At 40.8% G+C, this 13,444-nt stretch overlaps 1 protein-coding gene across 1 annotated transcript in view; it reads left to right on the top strand.

Moving 5' to 3' along the window:
* LOC126470795 (innexin shaking-B) overlaps positions 1 to 13,444 on the top strand; it is a 424,307-nt gene that overhangs the window by 358,537 nt on the left and 52,326 nt on the right. The window lies entirely within an intron of this gene.

The following is a 13,444-nucleotide window of genomic DNA, read 5'->3' as shown; positions in this document are numbered from 1 at the left end:
CAGAATGTAGTGTACAGTATTTCCTTGTTTAAAATGTGTGTGAAACATTGTAAAAGTTTTCAATGATGTGTCACCTTACCAAGCCTCCATTGAGGAGGGGAAGAAGATACTCCATCATTTCTATGCCAGAAAAATTTTACCGATGGCAAAGATAATGGTGGAGCAAGTTTCCACACACAGAGAGAGGAAACCTCGGTACCTCTTTCCACCACAGATCAGCGACTGTAAATAAATTTTCGATCTTTGCACCTAGATAAAATTTTTTATCAATACCAGTAAAGATTTCCGTTACAGAAACTCACACAAACAGTTTGCTTATCGTAAAATGCAAGTGTAAATATAGATCTCTGATGTTACTGAAAATTCTACATTCGCACCAGACTAAAACTGTTCCTCAAAACACACATAGCACTACCATCGAACTTGGTTGTTCTGTAACATTAAAAAGTACATAAGCATGATGTACTGACATTACTGATAACATTTACACTGGTGATAACAGGAGTTCTATTATTGTCCCAGTCTTTGCAGTGCTCACAGGACCTTCAAATTAAAATTTTTCCACTTCTTCGGTCTCTGTGTTCGTTTGCAAATTAAACACAGCTCAGCTACTGGCTCTAAAGAAATAAATTATATGTTAGTCGACGAGTCTAATCCGATCTTTTACCATACATTAAATTTATCAAAACAAGCAAAAATTGGTTCTGTAACAATACAGTACATACACGAACATTAGTGCTGTACAACACACAGCTCAAAGTGCACTTATTCATGAAAATAGAATGATCTCTGTAACTAGTGTGCAATGTTATTTCCACTCCTAAATTTGTCAAAAGCTCGTCTTAGTTCAGCTAAAACCGATAACAAAGTCAGAGAAACTTTATCCTGTAGTACAAACCGTTTGCCACCTTCTGCTGATCATTCTAACTCATACCGTGCTACATACATCTTCTTACTCTAAAACATTTGGGGCAATTCATTATCGATTATTTATACAAAAATGTATCCAAAGGGGGCAATGATGGTTAGTTAACAGAGTAACTAACATTACACTGGATACTGATGTGAGGCAATGACACACATTTGAGGCAATGATGTTCAGTTTACAGAGTGACTGCTTTTACTCTGAATGCAATGGAGAGCAGTGGTAACTTGACATATTGTGGCTACTATTAACTCTGAATCCTGCTGCAGGCATTGATATCAGTTGACAAGATGATTACCATTACCCTGATGCAACTCAGTGGCAATGATGGCTAGTGTACAAAGTGGTGGTCAATAATGATATCTGATATATCATGACTGCCATTATTCCAGTTACTATTATCAACTGACAGGGTGGCCTCCATTACAAAATATACCATTAATGAAACACTCCAAAGCTGAAAGTGTATGTGCTGTAACTTGGCAGCATTAGTCAGCTACTTGATGTCCCTTATTTTATATTTGGTTACAGATAAGCATCAAGTGAAACTGTAAGATATTGAACCACACATCATATTGCAGCTAAATTGGAACAAATTATCCATATTCCTCACCATATTACAACAAAAATTGTAACAAATTACCCCATACATTTTAATGTTATAAGTAAGTTGTAACAACCTGTCACATACATCGCCACTGCTACAAAAAACGGTGACAAACTGCCTCTGTTCAATCAAAAATTGTAACGCATTACACCCATAAATCAAGATGTTGCAGCAAATGCCCCATAAATCACTAATATTACACAAAGCTACAACAACCTACTCCATACGTCTCCAAAGCCTAGGTGAATTATTGAACTATAGTTAGACAAGACTCCAAAAGGGGTGCTCGTCTGAGGATGCTATTTATTCATTCACCCATCAAATGCTATAGGCCTTAAACAATAAAATATCGCCATCTGGTATTTTTTTGATCTTTCCAAGGTGTTTGCATGTGTAGAGCTTGTTACTCTCTTTAAAAGAATTACGGTTTTATGCAGTTGATAGTTTCACACACAACTCGTTAGACCGCTACTTAGCAAACAGACAGGAAAAAAGTTGTGCTGAATAATTCAAACAGTAATGGAGCGGTAGTAAATTTAAGTGGCTGGGGAGAAATCACAAACGGAGTCTCACGGGGTTCAGATTGGATCTATTCCTATTACTTATATATATGAATGACCTTCCACTTAACATTCAACATGCAGAATTGGTTTTTTTTTAGGATGATACTAATGTTGTAATAAATCCCATTACAGAGAAAGTAACAGAAGAAATTGTAAATGATGGTTTCCAAAGAATTATTAAGTGGTTCTCAGAACATACACTGTTCCTAAAGTTTGAAAAATTCAGTTCTTTACAACAAATAGTCTTACTAACAATTAATGTATCACATGAGCAGGAGTCAGTAACTAGGGAAAAATGCTACACATTCTACATAATGCTGAAAACTTGAACTGAAAGGAGCGTTGTGCTGAACTTCTCAAAGAGTTAAGTTCAGCTGGTTTTTCCCTTCGTATACTTGCTAACCTTGGAAATGTACCAGTTAACTTCGTGACATATTTTGCATATTTCCACTCCATAATGTACTGTGGAATAATTTACTGGGGTAACTTAGAAAGAAAGCACCGATTGCTCGAAACTGGGCAATTAGAATAATCTGTGGTGTTCACCTGCGAACGTCACATTCATACATCTTCAAGGATTTCGGCATTTTAACTGCGATTTACAGTACATATTTTCGCTAATGAAATTACTCATAAACTATCCATAACAATTTGAGAAGAACAGTGATGTCCATACCTATAAACCTAGAGCGAAAAACAACGTAAAACAATCAGCAGGTCACAAAGAACTTCAGTATCCAGAAACGAAAATTGTTGATCATTTGTCCACTACTGTAAACGTGTGACGAGTAACAAAACACATTTTAAATCTGACTTAGTCATTTCTCCTTGACAACTTCTCCTTTTCCTCCGACAAATTTATGTTTAAAAACTGGTAGCCAGGAAAATAAAAAACAATAACAACGTGTCCCTTAGGGTTAACAGTAATCATGTATAAATATCCTGTAAACTTATTTGTTCCTCATCATTTCAATATACATTGAAGCGCCAAAGAAACTGGTACTGGCGTATTCAAATACATAGATATGTAAACAGGCAAAATACGGCACTGCGATCGGGAACGCCTCCATAAGACAAAAAGTGCATGGCGCAGTTGTTAGATCGGTTAATGCTGCCACAATGGCAGGTTATCAAGCTTTAAGTGAGTTTGGACGTGGTGTTGTAGTCGGCGCACGAGCAATGGGACTCAGAATCTCCGAGGTAGCGATGAAGTGGTGCTTTTCCCGTACGACCATTTCACGAGTGTACCTTGAACGTCAGGAAACCGGTAAAACATCAGATCTCCGACATCGCTGTGGACGGAAAAAGAGCCTGCAAGAACGGGACCAACGACGACTGAAGAGAACGTGACAGAAGTGCAACCCTTTCGCAAATTGCTGCAGATTTCAATACTGCGAACCGTTCAACGAGACATCATCGATGTGGGATTTCGGAGCCGAAGTCCTACTCGTGTACCCTTTATGACCGCACGACACAAAGTTTTACGCCTCGCCTTGGCCCGACAACACCCACATTGGGCTGTTGATGACTGGAAACATGTTGCCTGGCAGGACGAGTCTCGTTTCAAATTGCATCGAGCGGATGGACGAGTACACGGGTGTGGAGAAAACCTCATGAGACCATATACCCTGCATGTCAGCAGGGGACTTTTCAAGCTGGTGGAGGCTCCGTAATCGTGTGGGGCGTTTGTATTTGGAGTGATATACGACTCTGACAGGTGAGACGTACGCAAGCATCCTGTCTTATCACCTGCATCCATTAAATGTCCATTGTGGATTCCGACGGATTGGGAAATTCCAGCTGGACAATGCGACACCCCAAACGTCCAGAATTTCTACAGAGTGAGTGGCTCCAGGAACACTTTTCTGAGTTTAAATACTTCCACTGGTCACCAAACACCCCAGATATGAACATTATTGAGCATCTCTGGGACGCCTTGCAACTTGCTGTTCAGAAGAGATCTCCACCCCCCTCGTACTATGACGGATTTATGGACAGCCCTGCAGGAGTCAAAGTGTCAGTTCCCTCCAGCAGTACTTCAGACATTAGTCGAGTACATGCCACGTCGTGTTGCGGCTCTTCCGCGTGCTCGCGGGGGTCCAACACGATGTCAGGCAGGTGTACCAGTTTCTATGGCTCTTCAGTGTATGAATCGTTCAAATGATCTATGGAACACATAACTAACTAACTGACCCATCAGCTGAGACTTGTTCCAGAATCCTATAACTTGTTCCAACAAGCAAAAACGATTAGTTAGCAAGATGAGACATATCGATTCCAGCAACTCAAGCTTTTTGCAACAAAGGAAATGGTCACTCAAATTCGTGATGTCAGATGTGCTGGTCAGTATCATACGCATGACCTACAAGCCACTCGTCCCTTTACAGTGATGTCATCAGCACACCACATACAGGTTGTTGACCTTGACTGCGTTAAATCACAATCCAGAATGGCAGAATCCATAATATCCTGGTGACATTTGCTTTAGTGGCCGGTACAAAAATTGCGCTGTGATCATCTGTTTCATTTTCATGACCAGTATAACAGTACCACGAAATCATGATTCCGCCATCTTGGTTTGTGTCGTCATGTTGTCAAGATCAGTTACCCCCTCCCCCCATGATATCTGGAGATTAATGGGGGGCATGGGGTGTGAAGTTATGGATAAGGTGTTCATGATGCCACAAATCAGAAGGATTTTGCTCATTAGATCCAGTCTCGACTTTCTGGCATTGATAAGTTTCAGCTTACTACCTAATCGGTTTTGCTTGTTGGAAAAGTTGCAGTTTGCCACAAGAGGTCTCAATTTGTTTAGTATGCAGTAGAGTGTTACAATTTTGTGGAACGATGTTGATGTATGGAGCAATTTTTGTTCATGATCAGAGATATGTATTATACTTACGAATTTTAATAAGAAATGTTAATGAGTACGTTTTTGGTATCGAAGTCTTTACTTATTTTAATAAATAAATTTATTTCAGTACGGAGATTGAATTTTCATTTGCAGATAGAGGTCTGTGGTGCAAAGAGATATTGAAGTTTCATCTCTGTGTGTGGAACTTTGTTCCACCATTGTCTTTGGCCATTATTGTATTCGCAGTCCATGAATTATGAAACTCTCCTTGCATATTACGAAAACACGCAACTTGAGTTTGTCTTTGTCCATGTTGTGAGTTTTTATACCTCATATTTTGCAGAATTACGATTAGATCTTGGTATTAGTTTGTTGCTCATTGTGGGAGATACTGCCTGTAAACTTTTAGAGAACCATGGCACAGAAGTTCCGATTGGTGAATGTTGCAGACCTTCTCGAAAGTTTTGATTTATACGTAACCTCAATTTGGCATAGTAAAAACGTAAGAAATGCTATATTAGCCTGTGAATAACATCGCTTACATTTTTCTACCGCAGATGATAAAGCATTATCTTCTGCTCCCCTCAAAGGATGCTTTGTGAAGTGCCACATTATTGAAAAACTTCTGCAATTTTTTGACACACATTTGAGACACAAATATAATACAAGCTACACCTTTTACATATTGTGCTGGACATTTTAAACAAGAAAATATAATTGTTGCACTTCACATTAATATTGCGTATGTTGATTTCTTCTTTCCCCTAAAATTGTGTGTTTGTTTCATCTAGCCCTAGGACAGAATGTCAACTGCTTTCTTAGCATGGTGTTTGTGTCTTGTACAGTTATAGATCAATTTACATGTGGAATTAGCACTGCTCAATTAGTTTGTGCGTTCACAGTCATATTTCATGCATCACACATTACTTACATTCTTCCAACAGGTGACGGAAATTCAAACTGCCTATTTTTTTGAGTGACTGCCTGTTTAGCACAGTCCTTTAGTAAACACGTGTTTTGTGCAGTTAAAGGCTTTGGCAATTTCGTTTTGGTACATTGCTCTCGTTAGGCCTAAAAATGAAATGTTATCTTCTTGGTTAGGATGTTATTTATTTAGTCACATGTGTTTTGTAAAAATATATATACCGGGTGTAATGGGTATAAGTGAAGACATATATGCACATCAGTATGTTGATTGGTTTTACTCTGTACTGAACAGTCTTCCTGCAAACACGTTGCGTAATTTACTAGCTGATGTTTTCTGCACGGTCGTAACTGCACCAGTAAGTGGACAACACCTGTCAGTACAGACTAAACGTTTTGAATCCATGTGTCGACAGTTCAACACCTGACCTTCTGCCCAGGGGAAAATAAGCATTAATGGCTAGCTCTTGCCACATGTACTTGGAGATACTAACCAACCTAAATACATAGTACTCCTAATAGCTGTAATTATTAGTTTGCAAATGAAGTAAATACTGATGTAACATTGTTCAGTACATTTTCAAAAATGGTTCAAATGGCTCTCAGCACTATGGGACTTAACTTCTAAGTCCCCTAGAACTTAGAACTACTTAAACCTAACTAACCTAAGGACATCACACACATCCATGCCCGAGGCAGGATTCGAACCTGCGACCGTAGCGGTCGCGCGGTTCCAGACTATAGCACCTAGAACCGCTCGGCCACGCCGGCCGGCACACTTTCCTCAGTCACCGATAGAAATATCTGCACTTATACACATTATACAGGGTGCCTCTTTTAAGAACCGTCAGATGCATTTTCTCTGGTGTTTCGGCAGATGTCTGCAATTTAGTTTTTGCAGTCTGTAGCAGGAGTCAACCCAAACGAATAGCACTCATTGTCTCTCTCATACGTTCCATTACAAACAAAATGATTTTTAAATCGGAATTTTATCTGCCCATTCGAGAACGGTCCAATCTAGTGCCGCGCGGGATTAGCCGAGCGGTCTGAGTCGCTGCAGTCATGGACTGTGCGGCTGGTCCCGGCGGAGGTTCGAGTCCTCCCTCGGGCATGGGTGTGTGTGTTTGTCCTTGGATAATTTAGGTTAAGTCGTATGTAAGGTTAGGGACTGATGACCTTAGCAGTTAAGTCCCATAAGATTTCAAACTCCAATTTAATGCGATATTCGCTTTAGCGATGTACATTATCCAGGATAGTAAAACGCGACAAACAGCGATTACTCTGGCAGCGACTGAGCAGTATTGATGAATGGTGTTAGCAGACAGCGTGGGCCAGGGCGGTTCTGTCGCTGTTGGAGTACTGGTTATTCTTCGTGTTTTACCGCCCTTGTTAGTACATATATCGAATTAGACTAATTTTGGACAGCTCTATCGAATGGTGTCGTAAAATCTTCGCTTTAAAAATAATTGTGTTGGTTACTGGAGACAAACCGACGCTCTCCGTCGACACGGGCATCATTGGAAAGACTTGATGGCCAGTATTTGTTTGGGCTGATTCCAGATGCACACTGAAACAACAAAGTTGCAAATATCTGCTGAACACAACGTTTATGTATTTTAGATGTGGAAATACTGCAACTTACAACCTAAACATAAGTTTTTATAAACAGTTTTATAATGCACAAAACATTCAGATTGTTCAGATAATTCTGAACATGGCCGAAATGGCTACATTTTGAGTGGTTGCTTTGTTTTAATGGTGAGGCTGGCTGTTTCTTTTTATTAGGCACCACATTCCAAGAAATCAGCTTGTGGCTTATTTAATTATGAATGATTTCACAGATTAGGGGAAGGTATCTTATCACGTGATGATGATGATGATGATGATGACGATAATATAGGTAAGGGATGTGACTTGTTACATTATTGCCCCGGCATGTAGGCAACCGACGTGGCTCGTCTAGGCCGTTAGCCAAACGGATCTGGTCTCCTTAGTACATTGCCATCCTCTTCATTGTCAAGAAGAGAACAGACTGCGGCGAAAAGAATTTATGACACAGCATGGCTAAATGGAATAAGATACATCACAATGCATCAATGAATAATTAATTTGGAGTGTGCGGGGACCCGGGGGGGGGGGGGGGGGTTGAGGGAATGGGAGGGGAATTGTAGAGGCAGACCAAGGTTTGACTACAGTAATCAAGTTCAAGTGGATGTACAATGATTAGCCAGAACCTTGTGACCATCGACCTAATATCGACGTAAATACTACCGGGAGATAGTCGCGTCACCTGGGGAGGAATGACTGTTAGACACACGCACGGCGTATGTACTATCAGTGAGAGTGTTCTCCATATGTAGAATGGGGTAGGCGTGTGACCTGTCTGTTTTTGACAGAGGATATGGCCCGGAGGCTCGGCACGAGCATTTGGGAAACTACATAACTTGCCGGCTGTTCGAGGAGTGCTGTGGTGTCCTCAGCAAATGGCGAAACCAACGTGAAACCTTTTAGAATACTGACTTCTTTGTTGACGCTACGTAAAACGTCAGGTTACTATCGACAGTCACGACTACTATAAATTTTTAGATTCTGCAGAGGAACTACCACATCAGGGAAGACATACAGCCGGCCGGTGTGGCCGTGCGGTTCTAGGCGCTTCAGTCTGGAACCGCGTGACCGCTACGGTCGCAGGTTCGAATCCTGCCTCGGGCATGGATGTGTGCGATGTCCTTAGGTTAGTTAGGTTTAATTAGTTCTAAGTTCTAGGCGACTGATGACCTCAGAAGTTAAGTCGCATAGTGCTCAGGGCCATTTGAACCATTTTTGAAGACATACAGTCGACGGTCATACTGTTTCTTTAACTCGCTACCAGCGCTACATTCCAGCAGTATAACCCACAACTGCATGGCTGCCTGTTAAAATATATTCTTAAGCTGCTGCAAAGTACCATTGCAAGCGGTTGATGACAAATATTCGGTTACTTTTTACCGCAAAGGGTGCGTTGTGCGCCCACTCTGCACATAAAATGGACACAATAAGTAAGACTTCCAAGTAATCGCTATAACTCTTTGCTAGATTTAAATGATTTGTTAGTTGCCTCCAAGGTAGTGCTTAGTTGGTTTAAATACAACCTTTCTCAGAATAAATCTCAAGCTATACGGGGTGAGTTACTAAATATTGCCACCTAGAATAACTCTGAAAGTATGATAGTACCTGAAAAGTTTGTGGGACAAAAGTAGTATGGGACAACGGGGGCCATTATATGTTGTTGGCTTTTTGTTGCTACGTGGGGTCGCGTCAGAGATATGAAGGTCAACTTTGTTTTTTAATGGGATACTATAGTTTGGTACTTATTTTCTAATAGCGGCTATCGAGATGAATCCAATGATGTGTAACAGTAAGGTCTTTGAAGGTCAACGAAGGTCAAGAAGGTGGAATGAACGTCCATTTACAGAAGTTGTTCGAAGTGATGACCATCAGTATCAATACAGTGTTGCAATCTTCTTATCATGGGTTGAGTGGTATTCCGTATCACTTCGGCACTTATCGAAGCACATGCTCTCACAATTCTCCCTCGTATGTCTTGCAAATAATAATATTCGCTGAATACGACGCATCCATCTAACGTGCCATTGACATGTAAACACCATTCGACGGTTTCGCAATAAAACACTAATAGGAACGGTAAGACTAGTATAGTCTAATCAAGCGATTGTAAATGGTGTATTCCTTCGAAAAACAAATCGATATGCTTCTCATTTATGGAGAATGCCAACGAAATTCAGTGAGAGCTAGAGACTTATGCGCTAAAAGACATCCTCAACGTACTCACCCTGCACGTCGTACACTTAAATATGTGTATGATAAATTCAGAACAACTGGATCTTTAACGCATCGGAAACATATCCGGCAAAGGAAAGTTACTAACGTGGAAACGGAAATTGGTACTCTTGCCACTGTGGTTCGAGATCCTTGGGTCAGTTCGCGTCAAATCGCAAGGGAATCTGGCATGAGCCAGAGTAGTGTTGTTCGTGTTCTGCATCGCCATAAATATCATCTTATCATACCAGTCTCTACCATGAATTAACTAGTACGGATTGTATGCATCGCACTGAATTCTGCCGATGGGCTCAACTTCAGATTCAGAGGGATGACACAATTATCTGTTTCATTTTATTTATTAACGAGGCTATATCCACGAACCGTAGAAATGTAAATTTGCATAACATGCATTACTGGGCAACTGAAAATCCATGTTGGCTGCGGCAAGTTGCACACCAAAAACCGTGGTCGGTGAATGTATGGTGTGGGATTCTGGAGGACAGAATTATAGGTCCCTATTTCATCGAAGGAAATCTTAATGGTAGGAAGTACACCACATTCCTGCAAGAAGCACTAGGTCTGTTATTGTATGAAATACCTTTAGTAAAAAGGAAGAGAATGTGATATTAACACGATGGGTGTCAGCACATTTTTCGCTGATGGCTAGAAACGAGTGGCATAGACAATTCCCAAATCATTGGATCGGAGTGGAGGAGATGTGTCGTGGCCGGCTCGATCGCCAGGCTTGACGCCTCTGGATTTTTTATTATGGGGATTCGTAAAAGACATTGTTTATAAAGATGTTCCAACTACACCTGAAGATATACGAGAGAGAACTGCCAGAGCATGTGCTTCGATAAGTGCCGAAGTGATAAAGAATACCACTCAATCCATGATAAGAAGGTTGCAGCTCTTCATTCATACCAATGGTCATCACTTTGAACACCTTCTATAAATGGACGTTCACGCCATCTTTTTGACCTTCGTAGACCTTCAAAGACCTTACTGTTGCACATCATTGCATTCGTCTCGATAGCCGCTATCAGAAAATAAGCACCATACTATAGAATCCCATTTAAAAACAAAGTTGACCTTCATATCTCTGATGCGGCCCCACCTAGCAACAAAAAACCAACGACATATTATGGCCCCAGTTATCCCATGCTATTTTTGTCCCACAAACTTTTCACCTCCTATCATATTTTCGGAGTTATTCTTGGTGGCAATAGCTGGTGACTCACCCTGCATGGTACTCTGTGAAATTTGCAGTTTAGAAAATAATTACTTTCAAGTCGCACAACCACCAGTCTAATCAATAAAGTACGCATATTTTCTAGATGCTGCTGTTGCAGAGTATCTGTTGTGATGAGTCATCCAGGAATTAATAAATGTGGATACAAGGTAAAATAACGTATTCAGTAACTTCTGAAAAACAGCAGATGCAGTGGCTGCCCCAACAGGCAATAATTTGCTCTGGTATAAACTAACAGGAAAATTAACCATGTCTACGTATTACGTCTATGCGCTGAGTGACAGTGGCGAGTGCGAAACAGGAAGAACTATTTTTGAAATGCACTTGATTTCTTCTAATTAAGCAAACGAACAGTCTCGTCGAATGATTGACTAGCTATGAAGCATAGAGTGAGAGTAGAGCGTGTACTTAAGTCCCCAATCTCATTTCAGTTGTATCTATGAATGTTTGTGAGCTTGAAGAAGACAGTATGGCAGTATTGGTTTCCTATGATGTCTTCCGGCCTTTTCTGTCCCGAAAATTTCTACGAGTTCGTGACAGTCCATCGCTTCTGAGTCGTTTAATGGCAAGACTTCTTCTGCGAAGTGTTTACTCTGCAAGCCACCTTATAGCGTAGGAGACTCACAAGGGGAGGCCGCCAATTGTGAAATTCAGATTCGATTCATACTGCGCATAATAAAAGCTCATGGCCAGAGGTGTAATGTGGCAAAGCACCAAGATGCACTTCTCAGCCGTTGTCGAGAAAATCGACAGTTAAAAGAAACCGTTGCGTTGAAATACTCGCTACGATTAATAATTTTTTACAGCGTCGTGGCGCAGCGGTAAGCGCTCGGGTTCGTAATCCCAAGGTCGCCGGATCGAATCTCGCGCTATGCAACTTTTTTTTAGTACTTGTTTTTTATAATTCAAATATATATATATAATTCCCGGCAATCATTTGCAACAATTATGCATATAATAAGTTGTTGAAAGTCGTTTGTCGTGGAAAAACTGGCGACTATATGTATATATAATTCCCGGCAATCAGTTGCAACAATTATGTATATAATAAGTTGTTGAAAGTCGTTTGTCGTGGAAAAACTGGCGACTTCGAACATCATTATGTTTTCCGCAAACAAAGTTGTATTTCACAAATGTTATTAATTGTCTTCATAATGTTAACCACGTATAGTTAACGGAAGACGTAGAAACGATATTCCGAAACGAATACGTATAGCGTAAGTCAAACGTTCGAATTAGAATAGGGACCCCACGAACACAAATTTGCTGTGGCAGGTATGAAATATAAACTCCGTTACTCGCTCGTTACACTTGAATGGGCCGAAACGAGCCGCCGCATAACAGCGTAGTTGCCTGCTAACTTCGAAAGAAGGTAGATGCGGTCCCTAGCGCAACTTATAACAGTGTCGAAAATCAGTGCGTACGGGAGAGCTTTGGTGCACCCTGTTAAAAAAAAAACGGAAAAATGGAGGCGGTACAATTGGAGAGCGATCCGCCTTCACCAACATGCATAAGCAATTCATTAATACTTTATATATACATATATATTTGAATTACAAAAAACTAATAATAAAAAAAATTGCTTGGCGGAGATTTGATCCGGCGACCTTCGGATTACGAACCCGAGTGCTTACCGCTGCGCCACGACACTGTAGAGAATTTTTAATCGTAGAGAGTATTTCACCGCAACGGTTTCTTTTAACTGTCGATTTTCTCGACAACGGCTGAGAAGTGCATCTTGGTGCTTTGCCACATTACACCTCTGGCCATGAGCTTTTATTATGCGCAGTATGAATCGAATCTGAATTTCACAATTGGCGGCCTCCCCTTGTGAGTCTCCTACGCTATAAGGTGGCTTGCAGAGTAAACACTTCGCAGAAGTCAGATATCTTAATATTATAGCAGTTCCTCTTAATTTATTTGCATTAGTAACCGATTCCTGGAGCAGAGGCCTTAAACCTTCTAACTGTAGAGACGTTATATATTTCATAATACACAAACCACAACATATTTCCATACGAGTTTATCTTCAATTGTAGAAAAGTATCCGCTTTCTTAGAGTGCACTGAAGAAATATTGTAACCGGTTCTGTAAGTTATTTAATAATTTATTTAGTTCAAAAAGTTACTGGATATCAATCACCAGCACCTCTCTTTAAGTATTTCATCTTCCTTCGTGGCGTATAAAGTGCATGGGAGAATGAAAGTATTCGGAAATATTAGTTGATCTTTGTTGCTGGGCTACTAGAGCGCTGCAATGTGACTTTTAGGCACGTCATTTTACTTTCCGTGACACATTAAATGTCGAAGCAAGAGCGTTCGGCGCACAGCCACTTCTGCCAGGATTGTCCCATGAATACGTTTGCAGCGCCGTGTTAGTGCTTCTGTCACCACCAGCACTTAAGTGTCAAGGCAGGCGCTGCAGGAGCTAGTAGGCCGGGTAAAGGTTCCGCTTGGACGGTGACGGTAAACGAGCTGCTGGCACCAGCCCAATGCAC

The sequence above is a fragment of the Schistocerca serialis genome, chromosome 3 (assembly GCF_023864345.2).
Source record: "Schistocerca serialis cubense isolate TAMUIC-IGC-003099 chromosome 3, iqSchSeri2.2, whole genome shotgun sequence".
In the NCBI taxonomy this organism is placed as follows: domain Eukaryota; kingdom Metazoa; phylum Arthropoda; class Insecta; order Orthoptera; family Acrididae; genus Schistocerca; species Schistocerca serialis.
The sequence above is the reverse complement of the archived record's forward strand: the minus strand, read 5'-3'. Positions and strand labels throughout refer to the sequence as shown.